The sequence below is a fragment of the Oncorhynchus keta genome, chromosome 23 (assembly GCF_023373465.1).
Source record: "Oncorhynchus keta strain PuntledgeMale-10-30-2019 chromosome 23, Oket_V2, whole genome shotgun sequence".
Taxonomy (NCBI): Eukaryota; Metazoa; Chordata; class Actinopteri; order Salmoniformes; family Salmonidae; genus Oncorhynchus; species Oncorhynchus keta.
Window position 1 is genome coordinate 15,681,358 of NC_068443.1, and position 26,082 is coordinate 15,707,439.

The 26,082-nt window shown below is 44.4% G+C and overlaps 1 non-coding gene across 1 annotated transcript; it reads right to left on the minus strand.

Annotated features, from left to right (window-relative positions):
- Nucleotides 1-7,529: 7,529 nt before the first annotated feature.
- On the minus strand, nucleotides 7,530-7,601 carry trnae-cuc (transfer RNA glutamic acid (anticodon CUC)). The gene has a single exon. It is a non-coding gene; the product is annotated as a tRNA-Glu (tRNA).
- Between the last annotated feature and the right edge of the window lie 18,481 nt (nucleotides 7,602-26,082).

Consider the following 26,082-nt stretch of genomic DNA (forward strand, 5'->3'; position numbering starts at 1 on the left):
TTCTTCCTCTCCTTGAAGAAGGCCAAGCCTACTAACTGCTCTGATATGATAGGAAAGGGGAAGGGCATGCCTAGTCAGTTGCACAACTGAATGCATTCAACCAAAGTGTGTCTTCTGCATTTAACCCAACCCTCGACCTATGGAATTCATACTTTTTTCACCAAGATCCATAATGTAGCCTACATAGCCCTTTGCTTTCACCTATCCAGATATCCTATCTATATCAGGTCAGTGGCTAATGGCTTCTTCAAGGAAGGGAGGAAGAACGATGCAAAATTACCTTAGGGGAATTCAGCCAGGTGGATATGATCTCAGATATGATCAATAGCAATGCTTGTTTTAAATTCAATACAAGTAGGGTGATGTGCCTATTTATTAGGCTGACAGGAGAAAATCTAAACTATTGGTACTAAACTATTGTTACTAAGTCATTGTTCTTGTAGTACTATATCCTGTTCATTTTTTCTTGTAGTACTGTTATTAGTACTGTTATTAGCACTTTTATTTGAGTGAATTCAGAAAAAGTGGGACACTTTTTGCATTTCTTTCTTCTGTATCCTCAACAGACATCTATCCAATATACAGTGCCTTCAGAAAGTATTCAGACCCCTTCCCTTTATCCACATTTTGTTACGTTACAGCCTTATTCCACAACTGATTAAATATAACTTTTTTTCTCAGCAATCCACACGTAATACCCCACACTTGACAAAGCGAAACAGGTTTTTAGACATTTTTGCAAATGTAATCAAAATTTAAAACAGAAAGACCTTATTTACATAAATCACAGTCAGTGTCACCAGCAAAACACCCCCACACCATAAGAATCTGATTTTTTTTAAATGTCACGACATCATTCCATGTGTGTTATTTTATAGTGTTGATATATTCACTATTATTCTACAATGTAGAAAATAGTCAAATAAAGAAACCCTTGAATGAGTAGATGTTCTAAAACTTTTGACCAGTAATGTATATCAGGTACCACAGTTGACAGTGCATGTCAGAATAAAAACCAAGCCATGAGGTCGAAGGAATTGTCCGTAGAGCTCCGAGGCAGGATTGTCTCGAGTCACAGATCTGGGGAAGGGTACCAAAAAATGTCTGCAGCATTGAAGGTCCCAAAGAATGCATTGGCCTCCATCATTCTTAAATGGAAGAGGTTTGGAACCACCATGACTCTTCCTAGAGCTGGCCGCCTGGCCAAACTGAGCAAATTGGGGGAGAAGTGCATTTGTCAGGGAGGTGACCAAGAGTTTGCCAAAAGGCACCTAAAGGACTCTCAGACCATGAGAAACAAGATTCTCTGGTCTGATGAAACCAAGATTGAACTATTTGGCTTGAATGCCAAGCATCACGTCTGGAGGAAACCTGGCACCAACCCTATGATGAAGCATGGTGGTGGCAGCATCATGCTGTGGGGATGTTTTTCAATAGCAGGGACAGGGAGACGAGTCAGGATCGAGGCAAAGATGAACGGACAAATTACAGAGAGATCCTTGATGAAAACCTGCTCCAGAGCGCTCAGGACCTCAGACTGGGGCGAAGGTTCACCTCCAACAGGGCTACGACCCTAAGCACACAGCCAAGACAATGCAGGAGTGGCTTCAGCACAAGTGTCTGAATGTCCTTGAGTGGCCCAGCCAGAGTCCAGACTTGAACCCGATCAAACATCTCCGGAGAGACCTGAAAATAGCTGTGCAGCAACGCTCCCCATTATCCAACCTGACAGAGCTCGAGAGGATCTGAAGAGAGGAATGGGTGAAACTCCCAAATACAGGTGTGCCAAGGATGTAGCGTCACACCCAAGAAGACTTGAGGCTGTAATCGCTGCCAAAGGTGCTTCCACAAAGTGCTGAGTAACGGGTCTGAATACTTATGTAAATGTAATTTCAGTTTTTTAAAAATACATTTGCAAACATTTATTTAACCTGTTTTTGCTTTGTCATTATGGGGTATTGTGTGTAGATTGATGGGGGGGTGTCACGCCTTGGTCTTAGTATTTTGTGTTTTCTTTAATTATTTGTTCAGGCCAGGGTGTGACATGGGTTTATTGTATTGTCGTATTGGGGTTTTTGTAGGCATTGGGATTGTTGTTGATTAGGGGTGTGTCTAGTATAGGCTTGGCTGCCTGAGGCGGTTCTCAATCAGAGTCAGGTGATTCTTGTTGTCTCTGATGGGGAACCGTATTTAGGTAGCCTGGGTTTCACTTTGTATTTCGTGGGTGATTGTTCCTGTCTCTGTGTAGTTTCACCAGATAGGCTGTAATTAGGTTTCACGTTCCGTTTGTTGTTTTGCATTTGTAATAGTTATTTCATGTATCGCTCTTCATTTATGAAAGACATGAGTAACCACCACGCTGCATTTCGGTCCGACTCTTTCTACAAACGAAGAACGCCGTTACTGAATCACCCACCACTCATGGACCGAGCAGCGTGTTAACAGGCAGCGACAGCATGAGCAGCGAAGGGAGGACATTATGGACAGCAGAAGTATGGAGTATACTACGTGGGAAGAAATAGACAGGTGGGCGGTCGACCCAGAGAGAGTGCCGGCGCCCGCCTGGGATTCGCTGGAGCAGTGCGAAGAGGGCTATAGGAGAATGGAGTCGAAGAGAAAGACACGGCAGCGACAGCATGAGCAGCGAAAGGAGGATGAATTATTCGGAGAATGGACATGGGAAGACGTGTTGGATGGCAAAGGTTGTTACACTTGGGAGGAGATGCTGGCCGGAAGAGATCGCCTCCCATGGGAACAGGTGGAGGCACTTAGGAGAGCAGAGGCAACCGGAGATAGGAGCCGACGATACGAGGAACACGGTTGGCAAGGAAGCCCGAAAAGCACCCCCAAAAAAATATTGGGGGGGGCTTACAGGGAGTATGGCTACGCCAGGTAGGAGACCTGCGCAAACTCCCTGTGCTTACCGGGGGGCTAGAGAGACCGGGCAGGCACCGTGTTATGCTATGGAGCGCACGGTGTTTCCAGTGCGGGTGCATAGCCCGGTGCGGTTCATACCAGCCCTTCGTATTGGCCGGGCTAGAGTGGGCATCGAGCCAGGTAAAGTTGGGCAGGCTCGGTGCTCAAGAGCTCCAGTGCGCCTGCACGGTCCGGTCTATCCAGAGCCACCTCCACACACCAGTCCTCCGGTAGCAGCTCCCCGCACCAGGCTTCCTGTGCGTGTCCTCGCTCCAGTATCACCAGTGCCAGCACCACGCATCAGGCCTGCAGTGCTCCTCGCCTCTCCTGTGCTGTCGGAGTCTCCTGTCTGTTCAGCGCTATCAGAGCCTTCCTTCCCTCCTGCGCTGTCGGAGTCTTCCGCCTGTTCAGCGCTATCAGAGCCTTCCTCCTCTACAGCGCTGCCGGAGCCTCCTGCCTGTTCGGAGCAGCCTGAGCTGTCAGTCTGCATGAAGCAGCCAGAGCTGTCAGTCTGCATGAAGTAGCCAGAGCTGCCAGTCTGCAAGGAGCTGCCAGTCTGCAAGGAGCTGTCAGTCTGCAAGTAGCTGTTAGTCTGCAAGGAGCTGCCAGTCTGTAGGGTGCTGTCAGCCTGCATGGAGCAGTCAGAGCTGTCAGTCTGTATGAAGCAGTCAGAGCTGTCAGCCTGCATGGAGCAGTCAGAGCTGTCAGTCTGTATGAAGCAGCCAGAGCTGTCAGTCTGCAAGAAGCAGCCAGAGCTGTCAGTCTGCAAAGAGCTGCCAGTCTGCAAGGAGCTGTCAGTCTGCAAAGAGCTGTCAGTCTGCAAGGAGCTGTCAGCCTGAATGGAGCAGCCAGAGCTGTCAGTCTGCAAGGAGCTGTCAGTCTGCATAGAGCAGCTAGATCCGCCAGTCAGCCATGATCTTCTAGATCTGCCAGTCAACCAGATTCTTCCAGATCTGCCAGTCAACAAGTCTCTTGCAGATCTGCCAGTCAACCAGAATCTTCCAGATCCGCCAGCCAGCCAGGATCTACCGGAGCCTACTACCTGCCTGAGCTTCATCTCAGTACTGGGCTTCCTCTCAGTACTGGGCTTTCTCTCAGTACTGGGCTGCTGCCTCAGTCCCGAGCTGCCCCTCCTGCCCCTCAGTCCCGAGCTGCCCCTCAGTCCCGAGCTGCCCCTCAGTCCCGAGCTGTCCCTCAGTCCCGAGCTGCCCCTCAGTTACGAGCTGCTCCTCAGTTCAGTGGGGTTCTGGGTGAGGACTATTAGGTCATGGTCGGCGGCGAGGATGGATTATCCCAGGACGCGAAGGGGAGGAACTAGGACTTTAATGGAGTGGGGTCCACGTCCCGAGCCGGAACCGCCACCATGGACAGACGCCCACCCGGACCCTCCCTATGGTTTTGAGGTGCGTCCGGGAGTCCGCACCTTAGGGGGGGTTCTGTCACGCCTTGGTCTTAGCATTTTGTGTTTTCTTTAATTATTTGTTCAGGCCAGGGTGTGACATAGGTTTATTGTATTGTCGTATTGGGTTTTTTGTAGGCATTGGGATTGTTGTTTATTAGGGGTGTGTCTAGTATAGGCTTGGCTGCCTGAGGCGGTTCTCAATCAGAGTCAGGTGATTCTTGTTGTCTCTGATGGGGAACCGTATTTAGGTAGCCTGGGTTTCACTTTGTATTTCGTGGGTGATTGTCCCTGTCTCTGTGTAGTTTCACCAGATAGGCTGTAATTAGGTTTCACGTTCCGTTTGTTGTTTTGCATTTGTAATAGTTATTTCATGTATCGCTCTTCATTTATTAAAGACATGAGTAACCACCACGCTGCATTTCGGTCCGACTCTTTTTCTACAAACGAAGAACGCCGTTACAGGGGGGGACAATTTAAGCAATTTTAGAATAAGGCAGAAATTTGGAAAAATTTAGAAAAAGTCACAGGGGCTGAATACTTTCCGAATGCACTTTATTAGCCCAACACATGATACATTTTTCTGAAATAATCATCACACAATCACACAAAATGTAATTTAATTGTCATTGGGGTACAATTAAGCCGGTAATAATGGTGTCCCAGTCTACCAAATGCGAATTGAAAATATGTTGTTGCCTCATTGTATACAAATGGGTGTGTCATGCAGATTGTAATATATCAACATTAAATGTTTTTGTTGTGTGATTAGGAAACATCTTGAGGATTTCAGAAATGTGTCATGTGTTGGCCTAATATGTTGGATATATGTTGAAAGAGTTTACAGATTACATAAATGTAGAAAGTGTCCCACTCATTTGGTTTGTCTCCATAGGTGAACCCTTTTTGATACTAGAATTAATATTATCTCCTGTATATGGTTTACCTGAGGACCCTCTATGAATGGTTGTGCCTAGAATCAGCTATGAAGAGTTCTACCAATAACCATTTTATCATGGTTATTTTAGTTCGACTACAAAGACTACCTCAATGATCTAAACTAGAACAATCATCTCAGTAACTGGGTCCAATAAGTAATTAGTGCATTTACCAACAGATTGGTTTAGTTGAAAAAATATGTTATTTATCTTTGTGTAGCATAAAATGTATCAACCAATCAATGTACATGCAAAAACAGATATTAAAACAATTCTAAAAATCCCCCTGCAGTAGAGCATGCTGGGAAATACTGTATGATACACAGTTGAAGTCGGAAGTTTACATACACTTAGGTTGGAGTCATCAACCACTCCACATATCTCTTGTTAACAAACTATAGTTTTGGTAAGTCGGTTAGGACATCTACTTTTTGCATGACACAAGTAATTTTTCCAACAATTGTTTACAGACAGACTATTTCACTTATAATTCACCTCATCACAATTCCAGTGGGTCAGAAGTTTACATAGACTAAGTTGACTGTGCCTTTAAACAGCTTGAAAAATTCCAGAATAATTATGTCATGGCTTTAGAAGCATCTGATAGGCTAATTGACATAATTTGAGTCAATTGGGGGTGTACCTGTGGATGTATTTCAAGGCCGACCTTCAAAGTCAGTGCCTCTTTGCTTGACATCATGGGAAAATCAAAATAAATCAACCAAGAACTCAGAATTTTTGAGACCTCCACAAGTCTTGTTCATCCTTGGGAGCAATTTCCAAACGCCTGAAGGTACCATGTTCATCTGTACAAACAATAGTATGCAAGAATAAACACCATGGGACTATGAGGCCGTCATACTGCTCAGGAAAGAGACTCATTCTGTCTCCGAGAGATTAACGTACTTTGGTGCGAAAAGTGCAAATCAATCCCAGAACAACAGCAAAGGACCTTGTGAAGATGTTGGAGGAAACAGGTACAAAAGTATCTATATCCACAGTAAAAACCAGTCCTACCAGTCCATAACCTGAAAGGCCACTCAGCAAGGAAGAAGCCACTGCTCCAAAACCGCCATAAAAAAAGCCAAACTATGGTTTGCAACTGCACATGGGGACAAAGATTGTACTTTTTGAAGAAATGTTCCCTGGTCTGATGAAACAAAATTAGAAATGTTTGGCCATTATGACCATCGTTATGTTTGGAGGAAAAGGGGGAGGCTTGCAAGCCGAAGAACACCATCCCAACCGTGAAGCACAGGGGGTGGCAGCAACATGTTGTGGGGGTGCTTTGCTGCAGGAGGGACTGGTGCACTTCACAAAATAGATGGCTTCATGAAAATGAAAATTATGTGGATATATTGAAGCAACATCTCAAGATATCAGTCAGGAAGTTGAAGCTTGGTCGCAAATGGATCTTCCAAATGGACAATGACCCCAAGCATACTTCCAAAGTTGTGGCAAAATGGCTTAAGGACAACAAAGTCAAGGTATTGGAGTGACCATCACAAAGCCCTGACCTCAATCCCATAGAAAATTGTTAGGCAGAACTGCAAAAGCGTGTGCAAGCAAGGAGGCCTACAAACCTGACTCAGTTACACCAGCTCTGTCAGGAGGAATGGGCCACAATTCACCCAACTTATTATGGGAAGCTTGTGGAAGGCTACCGGAAACATTTGACCCAAGTTAAACAATTTAAAGGCAATGCTACCAAGTACTAATTGAGTGTATGTAAACTTCTGACCCGCTGGGAATGTGATGAAAGAAATGAAAGCTGAAATAAATCATTCTCTCTACTATTATTCTGACATTTCACGTCATTAAAATAAAGTGGTGATCCTAACTGACCTAAGGCAGGGAATTTTTACTAGGATTAAATGTCAGGAATTGTGAAAAACTGAGTTTAAATGTATTTGGCTAAGGTGTGTGTAAACTTCCGACTTCAACTCTATGGTTCTATGTAGCAGCCCTCTTGTCTTCTAAAGAACCCGTCTTGCTTTCCAAAGAATCATCAAAGAACCCTTTCTTCCAAAAACAGTTCTTAGGATGTTGAAGGTTCTAGGTAGAACCCTGTTCTTCTGCAATTAACTTTTTTTTTCTAAACATGCTGAAAAAAATATTTGTAAAAAAGGGGTGTAACCAAACCTTCTAAACATATCCATCAGCTTTCCCCAACGTTGAGGAATGCAAGCCTACGTGTTGTTTAATTATTACATGCAGGCAAATATTGTACTTTTGATTGAGTGCGCAGGCTAGTGGATAAAATAGAAAAAAATATGTTCCCTGACCGGGAATCGAACCCGGGCCGCGGCGGTGAGAGCGCCGAATCCTAACCACTAGACCACCAGGGAATCTATACATGCAATCTACAGTACGTATTTTGTTAGTCATCAATTCTATGTCAAATTCTAACGAGCAATAAAATATTTGGCTTTTGCGATGGGGACAGGAGCGCGCGGCGACCACTGAATTGTATAATCAACCCAGTCAGCGAGCTTTTAGTAAGTCGTTCTTCGCTATTACGTCGTCACCGTAAAGATTACTTGTTGACTTCCGCAAACCTCGCTTGTGTCAATTTTCGAAAATAGCTAACGTTATCTATCTAGGCTGCTACCCATGCTTGCACGCGCTAACGTTACTTAATACTGTACGTTTTACACTAACGTTAGCTATCTAAACGTATTATTATTGTTCATTGTGTTATGTTACAAGCTACATAGCTTACTAGATTAGTCTTCGTTGTTGAACTGTGGATTTGAGGAAAGCTTGTTTCATTGTGACATTGTATTCGAGAGGTCATAATGAAGTGTGGGGCGAAAATCCCCTGGAGGGAGTCTGAATAATTGCAAATGGCGTCCCATAGACTAGAATGTAGTGTCTTAGAATCTCAATCGTCCTCAAATAGGCTATCTATAACTTGTATTAGTCATTGCCTTTGGAACTTGTCCCATTGTTGGTATTTTTAAAACGTCGATGGAACAGGGCATTTTTTATTAATGCAGTTATGAAGTGCGCATACGACTAAGGTTAACCCAACTGGCCGGCTGATGGCGCTATTATGCCACCTACTACGGAGTCCATGGACTGCAATGGCATATAGCTCAAAATTCATCTTGACAGTTTTACTACGGAAGAGCCGGAGACAGCGAGACACCTTGACAAGACCCCTACCTCAGATGACCAGTCAATCCATTAACTTTGTAATGGCTGTATCTCATGATGTTGTTTTTCTAAATTACTAGTATTTTTGTGTGCTTTGAAGCGCTTTGAGATTCGTTGAAGAAATGATTATTATTAATTTGACATTGTTTGTCATCTGCGTCCAACTGGAGTCAATGCACTCTAGCAGGCGGTGGAAAATTGTGTTTTCGACTCAATATTAAAGCTAGCTAAGGATGAAGTCTACATCCTTGCAGCCTGAATGGATGATGTTTTATACTGAACAAAAAAAATTATGAACAAAATATGCAACAATTTCAAAGATTTTGCTGAGTTACAGTTCATATAAGGAAATCAGTCAATTGAAATAAATGAATTAGGCCCTAATCTATGATTTTCACATGACTGGGCAGGGGTGCAGCCATGGGACGGCGTAAGGCCACCCACTAGGAAGCCAGGTCCACCCACTGGGAATGAGTTGTTCCCCACAAGAGGCTTTATTGCAGACAGAAATACTCCTCAGCACCCCATCCCACCCTTCCCTCAGACGAGGTGAAGAAACCGGATGTGGAGGTCCTGGGGTGGCGTGGTTACACGTGGTCTGCGTTTGTGAGGCCCTGTTGGACATACTGCCAAATTCTCTGAAACGATGTTGGAGGTGGCTTATGATAGAGAAATTAACATTTTATTCTCTGGCAACATCTCTGGTGGATATTCCTGCAGTCATCATGACAATTGCACACTACCTCAAAACTTGAGACATCTGTGGCATTGTATTGTATGACAAATCTGCACATTCTAGAGTGGCCTTTTATTGTCCCCAGCACAAGGGGCACCTGTGTAATATTATCATGCTGTTTAATCAGCGTCTTGCCTATGCCGTTCTGTACCATCACTCATTCATATATCTTTATGTACATATTCTTTATCCCTTTACACTTGTGTATATAAGGTAGTCGTTTTGGAATTGTTAGGTTATATTACTCGTTGGTTATTACTGCAGAACTAGAAGCACAAGCATTTCACTACACTCGCATTAACATCTGCTAACCATGTGTATGTGACAAATAAAATGTGATTTGATTTGATATGATATGCAAAACCTGTCAAGTGGATTCATTATCTTGACAAAGGCTAAGATGCTCACTAACAGGGACGTAAACAAATTTGTGCACAACATTTGAGAGAAATAAGATTTTGTGCATATGGAACATTTCTGGGATTGTTTAATTCAGCTCATGAAACGTGGGACCAACACTTTACATGTTGCGTTTATATTTTTGTTCAGTGTATGTACGAGCCGGTATGACACGAGCGAATAGCCGGCTGCATAGACTCCAGTTGGAAGCAGACAGAAAGGAAGAGACAAAGCGAGAAGGATAACTGGGCCCAATCAAAAAAGAAATTCACTCACCAAGCGAGGACTTTGTATGGAGGTCGATGAGTGTCTAATTTGGTTAACAAAAAAAATGTATGGCTTATTTTACTGAATATATGTTTCGTAATGATTAGGTTGATAAGAGTGCACTGATGTAAGTAGGACACGTGACATCACTGCAACAGGAAGAAAAAAATACTTTATTTCGGAGTTGTGCCTGGTCGCCACAAAGTCCTAAACCCTGCCTATTTCTAAATTGTATATTCTTAAAATGTGATTTTAAACCTAACCACACTGCTAACATTATGCCTAACCTTGCTAACATTATGCCTAACCTTAACTTTAAATGAAGACCAAAAAGCACATTTTTGTTTTCATAATTTTTTACGATGTAGCCCATTTTGACTGTACGTGGTTGTACGAAGTCAATCACACTTCTGTGAAATCAAACTGTCCACTTAGGAAGCAACACTGATTGACAATAAATTTCACATGCTGTTGTGCAAATGGAATAGACAACAGGTGGAAATTATAGGCATTTAGCAAGACACCCCCAATAAAGGAGTGGTTCTGCAGGTGGGGACCACAGACCACTTCTCAGTTCCTATGCTTCCTGGCTGATGTTTTGGTCACTTTTGAATGCTGGCAGTGCTTTCACTCTAGTGGTAGCATGAGACGGAGTCTACAACCCACACAACTGGCTCAGGTAGTGCAGCTCATCCAGGATGGCACATCAATGCGAGATGTGGCAAGAAGGTTTGCTGTGTCTGTCAGCGTAGTGTCCAGAGCATGGAGGCGCTACCAGGAGACAGGCCAGTACATCAGGAGACGTGGAGGAGGCCGTAGGAAGGCAACAACCCAGCAGCAGGACCGCTACCTCCGCCTTTGTGCAAGGAGGAGCAGGAGGAGCACTGCCAGAGCCCTGCAAAATGACCTCCAGCAGGCCACAAATGTGCATGTGTCTGCTCAAACGGTCAGAAACAGACTCCATGAGGGCCCGACGTCCACAGGTGGGGGTTGTGCTTACAGCCCAACACCGTGCAGGACGTTTGGCATTTGCCAGAGAACACCAAGATTGGAAAATTCGCCAGTCTGGAGACGCCGTGGAGAACGTTCTGCTGCCTGCAACATTCTCCAGCATGACCGGTTTGGTGGTGGGTCAGTCATGGTGTGGGGTGGCATTTCTTTGGGGGCCGCACAGCCCTCCATGTGCTCGCCAGAGGTAGCCTGACTGCCATTAGGTACCGAGATGAGATCCTCAGACCCCTTGTGAGACCATATGCTGGTGTGGTTGGCCCTGGGTTCCTCCTAATGCAAGACAATGCTAGACCTCATGTGGCTGGAGTGTGTCAGCAGTTCCTGCAAGAGGAAGGCTCCATGTCTCGCTCCATCCACCAACGCCACGTTGCACCACAGACTGTCCAGGAGTTGGCGGATGCTTTAGTCCAGGTCTGGGAGGAGATCCCTCAGGAGACCATCCGCCACCTCATCAGGAGCATGCCCAGGCGTTGTAGGTCGGTCATACAGGCACTTGGAGGCCACACACACTACTGTGCCTCATTTGGACTTGTTTTAAGGACATTACATCAAAGTTGGATCAGCCTGGAGTGTGGTTTTCCACTTTAATTTTGAGTGTGATATGACAGGGTGCTTCCACACAGGCTGTAAATAGGCCTAATCATATGACGCTAGCTACATTCCAATGGTGACATTCTAATTTTATCACTTTTAAAATGATGAGACAGGAACCACCATTACTGTTGGTGTCTTTATTTACCAGTTTGCTATATTTACATGTATGTGATATTTGATATTGTTTAGTTTCATGTAACGTATATAAGGCAGCTGGGAAGATGCACCATTTTCTTTATTGACACAGAATATCACCAGGGATATACCAAAAGTGCAGTGACATTGCTGCAGCTTAGGCTATATTTACTTTCACCAAAATAGCAATGTATTTGAAATGTGAAGATAGAACACTGAATCATCATGTTATGTAATTAAGTGGAGTTTCATAGCATGAATAACATTTTATTGGTATCTCAACCCATAGTTTCAAGCTGACTTTATTCCATGATTTTATGTTATCCCATCTGCTTATAACAGAATGTTTTACCATAATGTTTTCTTACCTGCCTTTCCTGTCACGTTTAAATATTTTATACATTTAGAAAGGTTTATATTTTACCAACAGTTGGATTGCAGAAGTATTTTATATCATATTCCTCTGAATTATTCAGCAATCCTATTTGACTTGAAAAACATGTGAAACATATCATAGAAAAGATACACACATATTTTACTGACCTCCTCGGTTTGGAATAGTATTTATGTAGACAAAGTAAAACAAATTGTGTTTTTCCTAATTAATGGATATGACACAGTCTACAGAAAGAGGAATACAAAATACTGCATATAGGATTTGCTTTGAACATAATTTGACTAATATCTTCTGTGGGCTCGCTGGCGGTTACTGCAATTTCTAAAATACTTTCACCGAGGTAAAGACAGTTTGAGGTTGGATATTCACCTGTGGTTTTCCTAACGTCCACCAACAGCAGTTAGGAACTGTCAACATAGTGACAAATCCAATTTTTCAAATTTCAATAGCTCTTTAACCATTACTCCTAACACTTTCAAAACTGGTTGTAGCTAACCCGATGGCATAGACACACATTGCACACCCTTTAGTTAGTCAATTTTCATCTCACATGATTTTACATTAATTTTTCCAAATTTAGAATTTCAATAGCTCCTTGGTCATGTGACCTAATGACTCCAAACCAGGTTCAGTATGTCCACTGACTACCCTTCTATGTTGCACACCCTTTAGTTTGTCAATTTTCATCTCACATGGTTTTCCTTGTTCTTTTCAAAATGTAGATTTTCAATAGCTCCTTGGTCATGTGACCTACTGACCTCAAACAAGTTCAGAATGTCCACTGTCTATACCTTCATATCGCACACTCTGATGTTTGTCTACTTTCATTTCATGCTATTATGGATCCTTAAAGGAAGGCTTACAATAGTGCATCTAAATCTTTTAGGGAAAATTGGGAAATGGACCACACAAACTTGAGAAGGATTACTTACCCTATCCTAGGTATTCCTTGAAGAGGTGGGGTTTCAGGTGTCTCCGGAAGGTGGTGATTGACTCCGCTGTCCTGGCGTCGTGAGGAGTTTGTTCCACCATTGGGGGCCAGAGCAGCTTGAACAGTTTTGACTGGGCTGAGCGGGAACTGTACTTCCTCAGTGGTAGGGAGGCTCCGAGGGAGTTTGTTCCAGGCCAGAGGTGGATGAACTGCTTCCTCAGTGCCCTTGTTTGGGTGTAGGGCCTGATCAGAGCCTGGAGGTACTGAGGTGCCGTTCCCCTCACAGCTCCGTAGGCAAGCACCATGGTCTTGTAGCGGATGCGAGCTTCAACTGGAAGCCAGTGGAGAGAGCGGAGGAGCGGGGTGACGTGAGAGAACTTGGGAAGGTTGAACACCAGACGGGCTGCGGCGTTCTGGATGAGTTGTAGGGGTTTAATGGCACAGGCAGGGAGCCCAGCCAACAGCGAGTTGCAGTAATCAAGACGGGAGATGACAAGTGCCTGGATTAGGACCTGCGCCGCTTCCTGTGTGAGGCAGGGTCGTACTCTGCGGATGTTGTAGAGCATGAACCTACAGGAACGGGACACCGCCTTGATGTTAGTTGAGAACGACAGGGTGTTGTCCAGGATCACGCCAAGGTTCTTAGCGCTCTGGGAGGAGGACACAATGGAGTTGTCAACCGTGATGGCGAGATCATGGAACGGGCAATCCTTCCCCGGGAGGAAGAGGAGCTCCGTCTTGCTGAGGTTCAGCTTGAGGTGGTGATCCGTCATCCACACTGATATGTCTGCCAGACATGCAGAGATGCGATTCGCCACCTGGTCATCAGAAGGGGAAAGGAGAAGATTAATTGTGTGTCGTCTGCATAGCAATGATAGGAGAGACCATGTGAGGTTATGACAGAGCCAAGTGACTTGGTGTATAGCGAGAATAAGAGGGGCCTAGAACAGAGCCCTGGGGGACACCAGTGGTGAGAGCGCGTGGTGAGGAGACAGATTCTCGCCACGCCACCTGGTAGGAGCGACCTGTCAGGTAGGACGCAATCCAAGCGTGGGCCGCGCCGGAGATGCCCAACTCGGAGAGGGTGGAGAGGAGGATCTGATGGTTCACAGTATCGAAGGCAGCCGATAGGTCTAGAAGGATGAGAGCAGAGGAGAGAGAGTTAGCTTTAGCAGTGCGGAGCGCCTCCGTGATACAGAGAAGAGCAGTCTCAGTTGAATGACTAGTCTTGAAACCTGACTGATTTGGATCAAGAAGGTCATTCTGAGAGAGATAGCGGTAGAGCTGGCCAAGGACGGCACGCTCAAGAGTTTTGGAGAGAAAAGAGAGAAGTGGTCTGGTCTGTAGTTGTTGACATCGGAGGGATCGAGTGTAGGTTTTTTCAGAAGGGGTGCAACTCTCGCTCTCTTGAAGACGGGAGGGACGTAGCCAGCGGTCAGGGATGAGTTGATGAGCGAGGTGAGGTAAGGGAGAAGGTCTCCGGAAATGGTCTGGAGAAGAGAGGAGGGGATAGGGTCAAGCGGGCAGGTTGTTGGGCGGCCGGCCGTCACAAGACGCGAGATTTCATCTAGAGAGAGAGGGAGAAAGAGGTCAGAGCATAGGGTAGGGCAGTGTGAGCAGAACCAGCGGTGTCGTTTGACTTAGCAAACGAGGATCGGATGTCGTCGACCTTCTTTTCAAAATGGTTGACGAAGTCATCTGCAGAGAGGAGGAGGGGGGAGGATTCAGGAGGGAGGAGAAGGTGGCAAAGAGCTTCCTAGGGTTAGAGGCAGATGCTTGGAATTTAGAATGGTAGAAAGTGGCTTTAGCAGCAGAGACAGAGGAGGAAAATGTAGAGAGGAGGGAGTGAAAGGATGCCAGGTCCGCAGGGAGGCGAGTTTTCCTCCATTTCCGCTCGGCTGCCCGGAGCCCTGTTCTGTGAGCTCTCAATGAGTCGTCGAGCCACGGAGGCGGGAGGGGAGGACCGAGCCGGCCTGGAGGATAGGGGACATAGAGAGTCAAAGGATGCAGAAAGGGAGGAGAGGAGGGTTGAGGAGGCAGAATCAGGAGATAGGTTGGAGAAAGTTTGAGCAGAGGGAAGAGATGATAGGATGGAAGAGGAGAGAGTAGCGGGGGAGAGAGAGCGAAGGTTGGGACGGCGCGATACCATCCGAGTAGGGGCAGTGTGGGAAGTGTTGGATGAGAGCGAGAGGGAAAAGGATACAAGGTAGTGGTCGGAGACTTGGAGGGGAGTTGCAATGAGGTTAGTAGAAGAGCAGCATCTAGTAAAGATGAGGTCAAGCGTATTGCCTGCCTTGTGAGTAGGGGGAAGGTGAGAGGGTGAGGTCAAAGAGGAGAGGAGTGGAAAGAAGGAGGCAGAGAGGAATGAGTCAAAGGTAGACGTGGGGAGGTTAAAGTCGCCCAGAACTGTGAGAGGTGAGCCGTCCTCAGGAAAGGAGCTTATCAAGGCATCAAGCTCATTGATGAACTCTCCAAGGGAACCTGGAGGGCGATAAATGATAAGGATGTTAAGCTTGAAAGGGCTGGTAACTGTGACAGCATGGAATTCAAAGGAGGCGATAGACAGATAATATATAATATATGGCATTTAGCTGACGCTTTTATCCAAAGCGACTTACAGTGTGCATACATTCTACGTATGGGTGGTCCCGGGAATCGAACCCACTACCCTGGCGTTACAAGCGCCATGCTCTACCAACTGAGCTACAGAAGGACCACACCACACAGATGGGTAAGGGGAGAAAGAGAGAAAGACCACTTGGGAGAGATGAGGATCCCGGTGCCACCACCCCGCTGACCAGAAGCTCTCGGGGTGTGCGAGAACACATGGGCGGACGAGGAGAGAGCAGTAGGAGTAGCAGTGTTATCTGTGGTGATCCATGTTTCCGTCAGTGCCAAGAAGTCGAGGGACTGGAGGGAGGCATAGGCTGAGATGAACTCTGCCTTGTTGGCCGCAGATCGGCAGTTCCAGAGGCTACCGGAGACCTGGAACTCCACGTGGGTCGTACGCGCTGGGACCACCAGATTAGGGTGGCCGCGGCCACGCGGTGTGGAGCGTTTGTATGATCTGTGCAGAGAGGAGAGAACAGGGATAGACAGACACATAGTTGACAGGCTACAGACAGGCTACAGAAAAGGCTACGCTAATGCAAGGAGATTGGAACGACAAGTGGACTACACGTCTCGAATGTTCAGAAAGTTAAGCTTACATAGCAAGAATCTTATTGACTAAAATGATTAAAATGATACAGTACTGCTGAAGTAGGCTAGCTGGCAGTAGCTGCGTTGTTGACACTACACTAATCAAGTCGTTCCGTTGAGTGTAATAGTTTCTACAGTGCTACTATTCGGGGGCTAGCTGGCTAGCTAGCAGTGTTGTTTACGTTACGTTGCGTTAAAAGAACGACAATAGCTGGCTAGCTAACCTAGGAAATCGCTCTAGACTACACAATTATCTTTGAAACAAAGACGGCTATGTAACTAGCTATGTAGCTAGCTACGATCAAACAAATCAAACCGTTGTACTGTAATGAAATGAAATGAAAATGTGATACTACCTGACCGGGTTGTTGAATTCGTTGTTGAATTCGATTCAGTAACGTGTGTGTGGTGACGTTGGCTAGCTGTTAGCTGTTAGCTGTTGGCTAGCTAGCAGAGTCTCCTACGTTAAGGACGACAAATAGCTGGCTAGCGAACCTCAGTGAATTAAGATAATCACTCCAAGACTACACACTCTAAACTACACAATTATCTTGGAAACAAAGACAGCTGTGTAGCTAGCTAACACTAAACTAATCAAGTCGTTCAGTTGAGTGAATAGCACTACAGTGATGCTAATCTGTGGGCGTTAGCTAGCGTTGCTAGCTCCTGGGCGAATAGCAGTGAAGGCTACGTTAGGGCGACGAGATACGATAATTATGCAATTATCTCTGATACAAGGACGGCTATGTAGCTAGCTAAGAAGAATTGCTAAGATTAGACAAATCAAACCGTTGTACTATAATGAAATGTAATGAAAAAGTTATACAACCTGCAGAGCGAAGTGCGAATGCGACCGCTCGCTCCAACCCGGAAGACAGTACCGTGCAGTATCGAAGAGCCCTCACTGCTGTTCGATCATCCTATTTTTCCAACTTAATTGAGGAAAATAAGAACAATCCGAAATGTATTTTTGATAATGTCGCAAAGCTAAGTAAAAAGCAGCATTCCCCAAGTGAGGATGACTTTCACTTCACCAGTAATAAATTCATGAACTTCTTTGAGGAAAAGATCATGATCATTAGAAAGCAAATTACGGACTCCTCTTTAAATCTGCGTATTCCTTCAAAGCTCAGTTGTCCTGAGTTTGCACAACTCTGCCAGGACCTAGGATCAAGAGAGACACTCAAGTGTTTTAGTACTATATCTCTTGACACAATGATGAAAATAATCATGGCCTCTAAACCTTCAAGCTGCATACTGGACCCTATTCCAACTAAACTACTGAAAGAGCTGCTTCCTGTGCTTGGCCCTCCTATGTTGAACATAATAAACGGCTCTGTATCCACCAGATGTGTACCAAACTCACTAAAAGTGGCAGTAATAAAGCCTCTCTTGAAAAAGCTGTTGCACAGCAACTCACGGTCTTTCTGAAGACAAACAATGTATACGAAATGCTTCAGTCTGGTTTTAGACCCGATCATAGCACTGAGACTGCACTTGTGAAGGTGGTAAATTACCTTTTAATGGCATCAGACCGAGGCTCTGCATCTGTCCTCGTGCTCCTAGACCTTAGTGCTACTTTTGATACCATCGATCACCACATTCTTTTGGAGAGATTGGAAACCCAAATTGGTCTACACGGACAAGTTCTGGCCTGGTTTAGATCTTATCTGTCGGAAAGATATCAGTTTGTCTCTGAATGGTTTGTCCGCTGACAAATCAACTGTAAATTTCGGTGTTCCTCAAGGTTCCGTTTTAGGACCACTGTTGTTTTCACTATATATTTTACCTCTTGGGGATGTCATTTGGAAATATAATGTTAACTTTCACTGCTATGCGGATGACACACAGCTGTACATTTCAATGAAACATGGTGAGGCCCCAAAATTGCCCTCGCTAGAAGCCTATGTTTCAGGCATAAGGAAGTGGATGGCTGCAAACGTTCTACTTCTAAACTCGGACAAAACAGAGATGCTTGTTCTAGGTCCCAAGAAACAAAGAGATCTTCTGTTGAATCTGACAATTATTCTTAATTGTTGTACAGTCGTGAATGACCTGTGAATGACCACAGCGTTACTCTGGACCCTGATCTCTCTTTTGACGAACATATCAAGACTGTTTCAAGGACAGCTTTTTTCCATCTACATAACATTGCAAAAATCAGAAACTTTCTGTCCAAAAATGATGCAGAAAAATTAATCCATGCTTTTGTTACTTCTAGGTTAGACTACTGCAATTCTCTACTTTACAGCTGCTAGAATCCTGACTAGAACCAAAACATTTGATCGTATTACTCCAGTGCTAGCCTCCCTACACTGGCTTCCTGTTAAGGCAAGGGCTGATTTCAAGGTTTTACTGCTAAGCTATAAAGCATAACATGGGCTTGCCTACGTATCTCTCTGATTTGGTCCTGCCGTACATACCTACACGTACGCTACGGTCACAAGAAGCAGGCCTCCTAATTGTCCCTATAATTTCTAAGCAAACAGCTGGAGGCAGGGTTTTCTCCTATAGAGCTCCATTTTTATGGAATGGTCTGCCTACCCATGTGAGAGACGCAGACTCGGTCTCAACCTTTGTCTTTACTGAAGACTAATCTCTTCAGTGGGTCATATGATTGAGTGTAGTCTGGCCCAGGAGTGTGAAGGTGAACGGAAAGGCTCTGGAGTAACGAACCGCCCTTGCTGTCTCTGCCTGGCCGGTTCCCCTCTTTCCACTGGGATTCTCTGCCTCTAACCCTATTACAGGGGCTGAGTCACTGGCTTACTGGTGCTTTTTCATGACGTCCCGAGGAGGGATGCGTCACTTGAGTGGGTTGAGTCACTAATGTGATCTTCCTATCTGGGTTGGCGCCCCCCGTTGGGTTATGCCGTGGTGGAGATCTTTGTGGGCTATATTCGGCCTTGTCTCAGGATGGTAAGTTGGTGGTTGAAGATATCCCTCTAGTGGTGTGGGGCTGTGCTTTGGCAAAGTGGGTGGGGTTATATCCTTCCTGTTTGGCCCTGTACGGGGATGTCATCGGATGGGGCCACAGTGTCTCCTGACCCCTCCTATCTCAGCCTCCAGTATTTATGCTGCAGTAGTTTATGTCTCGGGGGGCTAGGGTCAGTTTGTTATATCTGGAGTACTTCTCCTGTCTTATCCGGTGTCCTGTGTGAATTTAAGTATGCTCTCTCTAATTCTCTCTTTCTTTCTCTCTCTCGGAGGACCTGCGCCCTAGGACCATGCCTCAGGACTACCTGGCATGATGACTCCTTGCTGTCCCCAGTCCACCTGGCCGTGCTGCTAGTCCAGTTTCAACTGTTCTGCCTGCGGCTATGGAATCCTGACCTGTTCACCGGACGTGCTACCTGTCCCAGACCTGCTGTTTTCAAATCTCTAGAGACAGCAGGAGTGGTAGAGATACTCTTAATGATCGGCTATGAAAAGCTAACTGACATTTACTCCTGAGGTGCTGACTTGCTGCACCCTCGACAACTACTGTGATTATTATTATTTGACCATGCTGGTCATTTATGAACATTTGAACATCTTGGCCATGTTCTGTTATAATCTGCACCCGGCACAGCCAGAAGAGGCCACCCCTCATAGCCTGGTTCCTCTCTAGGTTTCTTCCTAGGTTTTGGCCTTTCTAGGGAGTATTTCCTAGCCATTGTGCTTCTACACCTGCATTGCTTGCTGTTTGGGGTTTTAGGCTGGGTTTCTGTACAGCACATTGAGATATCAGCTGATGTACGAAGGGCTATATAAATATATTTGATTTGATATTTCTAACTGGGAAAATAAATTCCTACGTCTTTTGTGAGTAAAATACTTTTTCCAAAATTGATTTATGTACATTTTTGTGAATAGGTATGAGGGTTGTGATATGGGTAATTTAATAGTAAAATAATTTAAGGCATCTGCATGAACCATCAGGCCAAGTGTTTGTGGTTGACCCTGCTGGACAGAAAGAGAAGGAGGAATCGGAACACGCTGCATTCAAATTCAGGTCCTAGTTATTCCATTGTACTGGATCAAATACATATTAGCATTTTTCTTTTTTTTATGACATACTGTGAAATACTCTCTTGGCTGCTGGCTCTGTCACTTTCAGACATGTGCAGAGCAGACTTGAAGTCTCCCGCCTGCCCGGCGGCGCTGCCGGAGTCTCCCGCCTGTCCGGCGGCGCTGCCGGATGCTCCCGCCTGTCCGGCGGCGCTGCCGGAGTCTCCCGCCTGTCCGGCGGCGCTGCCGGAGTCTCCCGCCTGTCCGGCGCTGCTGCCGGAGTCTCCCGCCTGTCCGGCTGTGGCCGGAGTCTGAAGAGCTCCTCTGCCAAGTGGGTAACGTGGACCCAAGTGACTTCCTCAGCTATTCTAATGGCAAAGGCGGTGGTTTAACAGAACCTGGTATGGGCCTTCCAAAAGGGCCGCTTCCAGTCTTTTCTCCTCAGGGACTGGATCTACACCCAGTCTCCTGGTTGGACTGAGTAAATCACCTTCTCCTGTAATTCACCTGTTGGACACAACATCTTGGACATACATGGTTAACAAACAGTCTTATGTGTTCTGCTAGTATATCTTCAACTTCTGTCTTCCTGTTCTGGTCCCTAACTCTGGCATTCTATTTGTTCTACCTGATTATCTAAAATGTCATCCATTATTTACAGAAATAGAACCTAGTAAACCAACTCTAGGGATAATATCTTGACCTAATATTTTAGCTACCATAATCGTGTCCGCCAAGTAAGTTGAACGCTTCTACCCATTTAATATTCTTATCTATTATTGTTAAACACACCTTCTTTCCCTCACTTCCGAATAGTTCAATGAAGTCCATTTCCAAATGATGGAGTTGATATTCTACCAATTTTTTTAAAGTAGTTATTCTCTAGGCCATTAAGTGTTTCCTAACCTGCTCTACCATCCTTCCTCCCTGTTGGCACATGGCTCTGCCCATGTGTCAATATTTCTGCATATCTAAACAATGACTTAGTTAAGATTAGTAAATTATACTTATGTCTGACATCTTGTAGGATCGCCCCTTTCATTTTCCACATGTCCAATTTTTCCTGGGGCGTTCGTTCTTGGCTATCCTGTAACAATTCACTGTCAAGTGTCTTATCTTCTTTAAGATATATCTGTGCTGCTCTGTATGGTTTTAAATGCATGTGTGGTGTCTATGTAAATAGTAACCTTTCTCTCCTTATTTCGCAGGCTCTAGTCAATTGCTACTTTTTCGGCCTGCTGTGGAGAATCATTTCTGGGCAATGGTTCAGTGTCTAACACCTTAGTTCCTGAAACCAACTAAGCTTTCATTCCCCTTTTAGTTAGGGTAACTACTTTCAACATAATCATCATATCTCTTACTAGTGAATTTACTAACCATCCACTTAAAATAAAAACCAAAATACCTGCCTCACCACCTAACTTTTTGTATTTTTAAAACCGATGGAGCTAACAGTCTCTCCATAAATTAATATCCTAAAGCTAAGCAAACCAAATTCTCTTCCCCTGTAACGGTTGTCTTCCTCCTTCTAGGAAGGATCAGAGTAGGAAGGATCGGAGGACCAATGCGCAGCGTGGTAAGTGTCCGTCTTTTTAATTTAAGTAAATGAACACTGAACAAAAACAACAATGTGAACGAACGAAACAGTTCTGTCTGGTGCAGAATACAAACACTCAACAGAAAATAATCACCCACACCACACAGGTGGGAAAAGGCTACCTATGTATGATTCTCAATCAGAGACAACTAACGACACCTGCCTCTGAGAACCATACCAGGCCAAACACAAAAACACCACATAGAAAAAGGAACATAGACAACCCACCCAACTCACGCCCTGACCATACTAAAACAAAGACATAACAAAATAACTAAGGTCAGAACGTGACATCCCCTTTTATTCTTATTCTGTTTTTTCTGTCAGTCGTGGTATTATTTCTGTCCCCCATTTTCCCCAGAGCCTTATACTCTGCCATCTAATCCTGTTTATAATTTAACTATGCTGGTCTCCACTCAGTAACTGTTATATACCCATTCTGTATCACTTCTATTCTCTCTCCTCATGCTACTCCCAAACCATCAAGGTCTCAGCAGTGCGGGGGAGGGCTTCTCCATCTGCCCTTCTATCCTCTCTCCTCATGCTACTCCCAAACCATCAAGGTCTCAGCAGTGCGGGGAGGGCTTCTCCGTCTGCCCTTCTATCCTCTCTCCTCATGCTACTCCCAAACCATCAAGGTCTCAGCAGTGCGGGGGAGGGCTTCTCCGTCTGCCCTTCTATCCTCTCTCCTCATGCTACTCCCAAACCATCAAGGTCTCAGCAGTGCGGGGGAGGGCTTCTCCGTCTGCCCTTCTATCCTCTCTCCTCATGCTACTCCCAAACCATCAAGGTCTCAGCAGTGCGGGGAGGGCTTCTCCGTCTGCCCTTCTATCCTCTCTCCTCATGCTACTCCCAAACCATCAAGGTCTCAGCAGTGCGGGGAGGGCTTCTCCGTCTGCCCTTCTATCCTCTCTCCTCATGCTACTCCCAAACCATCAAGGTCTCAGCAGTGCGGGGAGGGCTTCTCCGTCTGCCCTTCTATCCTCTCTCCTCATGCTACTCCCAAACCATCAAGGTCTCAGCAGTGCGGGGAGGGCTTCTCCGTCTGCCCTTCTATCCTCTCTCCTCATGCTACTCCCAAACCATCAAGGTCTCAGCAGTGCGGGGAGGGCTTCTCCGTCTGCCCTTCTATCTATCCTCTCTCCTCATGCTACTCCCAAACCATCAAGGTCTCAGCAGTGCGGGGAGGGCTTCTCCGTCTGCCCTTCCTTCTATCTGTCTGTCGCGCTTTCTTATAACAGTCAGTATCAAATATAGGTTCTGTTTCCGAATATTGACTAAATGTCTCACTGTCTCCCTGTCTGCACTAATGGATTTTTAGAAAAATCAACATGTCTATGGTAGTAGTCTCTAAGATTATTACCTAGTTGATAAAGTTTATCTCGATGCTCTCAATGATCCTGAATCCCCACAGATGTCATATATCCCTGTCCTGTTGGCTTAGAATATGTCCTAAATACTTAACATAGAGTCTACCATTATTAAAAGTTATTCTTGCTAACTTTATAACCTTATTCAACATCAACCTATAATAATACTATTATATCATTTTCACAGACTTGTTGTGTAAAATGTATTACACTGCATACAACAACAGCTGACCTAAGGGAAAATAAAACTTTGCTCGATAACTAAACATTACTTAAGCCAAAATAGTGGGAGTTTCAAAATAACCTTATGACAGTTTTTTATAAACCCACTTTCGCCCCATTTTTAACCCATAATTCTCCATGAGAGTATTGTATAAAAAAATACTACTACTGGTCAAAAGATAAAACAAAGTTTCAAATAACATAATCAGATCAAAATCACTTATCTAAAACCCTCCACAAAGAAAGATTATTGTACCCTTGTGGCCATAGAAAGAGAGACTTAAGGAAGTCTACCCTTATTCAAAGGCTATGCCCTTTTTCTTATTGGTTCAAATTACAAATATGTCAAAGAACCATAAACTCCATCATAATGATCATTACACAAATTACCTTAAAATCAGTATCACAAATTACCTTAAATTCATTATCCAAATGGCCCTCCCATAAGGCTGATCAGACCACAAAGGAAAGCCATTATAGAGGTCAAAAGTCATACCACCCCTTCAAAGAAGTGTTTCTTACTATATTAGACACCTGTTGTATCCCAGGTTCCCAGAACACTCCCTGATAAAAATAATTCACGTGCTTAATTAAAACTCAGAAAATAAAACTCAGCATTTCATTATACTACACCGATTCAGAAACCCAAACGTTGACTACAAACAAAACCTAATAATAATGTTAATTATATTGTACTCCCTCAAATCATTAGTTTTAAACTTCCTCAATGGTTATATGTACTTAATTGAACATGCGCTACCCTTGGATACAATACTGTACTTAAAATCTATGAAATTCCCCTAATTAACATATTACTTGACTGATTTTGCCCAAGCCTGCTTTACAACATTAAAACCCACTCAGTCTGCCTGCAAACAATCTCTTAAAGTGTTTGATAGGAAGCCCCATAAACATCTTCACTGTTACATTATCAAAAAGTTTGAGCTCCTGAATTGGAAAAATCTTATGCAATACCCTGATGCTCAGTACTTTTGTTAAACAGAAAACCCAAACCTTATGGCAGCAGATCCACAAGGTCCGCCATGAGAGATGACGGTATAGTTCCCTTAAGGAAAAGCACCTTCAGTCAATCTGCTTTTGTTCTATGTAATGGAAACAGATTATAATGTTAGAATACATTAACTTCCTGCTCAAATTCACTGGTGTTACCTAAACAATAAAACTAAAAAAAACAATAATCAGAAACTATCACGAATCGTAAAAGTTGTAACTATTCAGACCTGAATCCCTTACAGCCAAATATAGCCCAGCGAGCACGACTAACTCACCTATTCTTTCCAGTAGGTGAAAATATAACCGCTACTCAAACAACGTTCTGCCTTACCTCTATCGTAAGAGTAAAACCAAACTTTTCAACGTTCTCTTCCCTTTCAACTTCACACTTATGAAATGTCCAAGACTTTAAAAGTAACATGTAAATCACCAAATTTATAAAATACATCAGTCAATTCATAAGAATAACAAAACACATTTCGGTGGGCACAACTCTATCGCAATTACCTCTCCGCTATTATTTAGAATTCATTAGATTTAGGTAACTGTCTCTTCTATGATTGTCATTTAAATACGACTCCATTCTCAATATGTATTTTCCACAGATCATTCAGGCAACAGACACAGTCTTGCATTGAAATCGCCTCGCTATTATTTAGAATGAATTAGTTTTTCAATTTAACCTAAACAAGCTATTAAAACATTATATGTTTATATCTTAACCAAACACTAACATGTCACGCCTTGGTCATTGTATTTTGTGTTTTCGTTATATTATTTGGTCAGGCCAGGGTGTGACATGGGTTTATGTTATTGTATTTTCGTATTGGGGTTTGTAGTATTTGGGATCGCGGCTGATTAGGGGTGTTGTATAGGCTTGGCTGCCTGAGGCGGTTCTCAATCAGAGTCAGGTGATTCTCGTTGTCTCTGATTGGGAACCGTATTTAGGTAGCCTGAGTTTCGCTTTGTATTTCGTGGGTGATTGTTCCTGTCTCTGTGTAGTTTCACCAGATAGGCTGTAATTAGGTTTCACGTTCCGTTTGTTGTTTTGTATTTTGTATAGTTATTTCATGTGTCACTTTTTCCATTAAAGTCATGAGTAACCACCACGCTGCATTTCGGTCCGACTCTCTTTCGACAAACGAAGAACGACGTTACATAACAACCGTATCTTTCCAGGAAAAACATACCAATAGTTGAATTACAATCAGAAAACCAGATTTGAGTAAATTGGTGTATAGGCTGGGAAACAAACCCAGGTCTCCCGTGTGGTAGGCGAGAATTATACCACTGGACCACCAAAGCTACTGAAATGATGGAGACTCCTCGCAAATAACCCAATGTATAATTGTATATAGTCATAAAATCAGGCACATAATACTGAGACAATTCCCAGGAAATAGCCCTAATTTAAAGGTCCAAGCATTTCATCAGACCAGAGGACATTTCTCCAAAAAGTATGATCTTTGTCCCCATATGCAGTTGCAAACCATAGTCTGGCTTTTCTATGGCAGTGGCTTCTTCCTTGCTGAGTGGCCTTTCAGGTTATGTTGATATAGGACTTGTTTTACTGTGGATATAGATACTTTTGTACCTGTTTCCTCCAGTATCCTCACAGGGTCCTTTGCTGTTGTTCTGGGATTGATTTGCACTTTTCGCACCAAAGTAAGTTCATCTCTAGGAGACAGAACAGGTCTCCTTCCTGAGCGGTATGACGGCAGCGTGGTCCCATGGTGTTTACACCTGTGTACTATTGTTTGTACAGATGGACGTGGTACCTTCAGGCATTTGGAAATTGCTCCCAAGGAT